Source organism: Phalangium opilio, unplaced genomic scaffold (genome assembly GCF_054372755.1).
Source record: "Phalangium opilio isolate 3A_F unplaced genomic scaffold, DU_Popi_V2 ptg000077l_1, whole genome shotgun sequence".
NCBI lineage: Eukaryota > Metazoa > Arthropoda > Arachnida > Opiliones > Phalangiidae > Phalangium > Phalangium opilio.
This window is the reverse complement of record NW_028324185.1, coordinates 8,686,551-8,688,099: the sequence shown is the minus strand read 5'-3', so window position 1 is coordinate 8,688,099 and position 1,549 is coordinate 8,686,551. Positions and strand designations below refer to the sequence as shown.

Below are 1,549 nucleotides of genomic sequence, written 5' to 3'. Positions count from 1 at the left end.
CAGTATCCTCTCTTACAAAAGCGCGCCTAGAGGGAGGGAGGGATACAGTCTTCTCTCATCTCTACCGACACTACTCTATAGGGGAAAACCAATATAAAGATATAAATCTACAGTGCACCATGGCGCCGGAGCCCAGCAGTTCTCCTACATAGTTCAGATAGGGGATAACAGATACAAGACGAAGAATATGGGACCTGAAACTGAACTACGGAAAATTGTTTTTACTACCCCCCCCCCTATTTTATCTCCTCTTTGGTTTCATCATGTTACTTATGGTTTCATGTATAACATGAATAAATTTCGGGTTCATGATTTAGTTCAAGTTGTATAGTTAGAATACTGTTCAAGTGAATTAAATGTCAAATGGCAAATATTTTCTATTTTCATTTTAATATCTAGTTAATAGGCCTCCTTTCATCATATTTCTTGGGTTGACGATTCAAAACGACTTTGCTGCCTTTCTCTTAGCACTTCTTTAGTGGGAGCATCCACCATCCCACGATGGGGATGAATTTTCTTTGGATCATCTGACCCAAGAAACATTTTCTTCTTTTAATTGCCCTTCAAATAGCAAAGCATATTTATTTTCAAGGGTCCAATCTGACATGCGACAATGAAGATATACTTACATCGAAATTAGCCCTCTTTCTAAAAATGGCGTTCAAAAGTTCTGGCATATAGCCATACGTTTTTGGCTCCAGCACTTTCACAGTGTGCCATACTTTCGATCGTTTGCTAAACTTTCGAGTGTCACTACAAAAAATTTATTATTCATCAATTTTCACTGAGGGTAGTAAGCAATTAAGTAGTCTAACCGAGGTCTTCCGTCTTTGGTTTGTGATTGTTTTCGGCCAACATGATAATTGTGGTCAATAACAATAAGTGTCATCCTCATTCCATAGCCTTGAAAACTAAAACAAATACTTTCAAAAACTGCTGTGCTGCAATATTTATATTGCCTACCTAAAGGATATTCTTTTCGGCGCATACATTAGCATTAAACTATGCATATTTTTCAAAACCCGGTGTGCCTATACAGCATGGAATATTATAGTTAAATATATTTTGAACTGCCTTGACAGGGCCATCGAGTTCAAGGAGATGTCTTTAGCCATCTTCCTTGATATTGAGGGAGCCTTTGATAGGGTCTCTAGTGAAGTTATTCTTCGCGCTGCGGAGCGGTTTGGTATTGACGACACTTTGTGTCGTTGGATACACTCCATGCTCACGAATCGCAGGGTGACGGCGTCTCTTCTCGGGGAATCCCTGGAGATCTCCACCGACCGTGGCTATCCACAGGGAGGGGTTCTTTCCCCTCTTCTTTGGTGCCTGGTGGTGGATGAGCTGCTGGGTCGACTCGGGGAGGGGAGGTGTCACTGCTTTGGCTATGCGGATGACATAGCAGTGATTGTTACGGGGAAGTTCCCTGCAACGATCGCTGCACTGATGAAAACTGCCTTGCATGTTGTTGCGGAATGGTGTAGGGAAGTTAACCTCACCGTCAATCCCAACAAGACTGTCCTTATACCGTTTACTCGGAAGAGGACCA

The 1,549-nt window shown here is 42.0% G+C and overlaps 1 long non-coding RNA gene across 1 annotated transcript; it reads right to left on the bottom strand.

Moving 5' to 3' along the window:
- Positions 1-216: 216 nt before the first annotated feature.
- On the bottom strand, positions 217-953 carry LOC149657565 (uncharacterized). The gene is made up of 3 exons (XR_016369995.1): positions 816-953; positions 630-753; positions 217-561 (listed from the first exon to the last, which is right to left on the bottom strand). It is a non-coding gene; the product is annotated as an uncharacterized LOC149657565 (long non-coding RNA).
- Between the last annotated feature and the right edge of the window lie 596 nt (positions 954-1,549).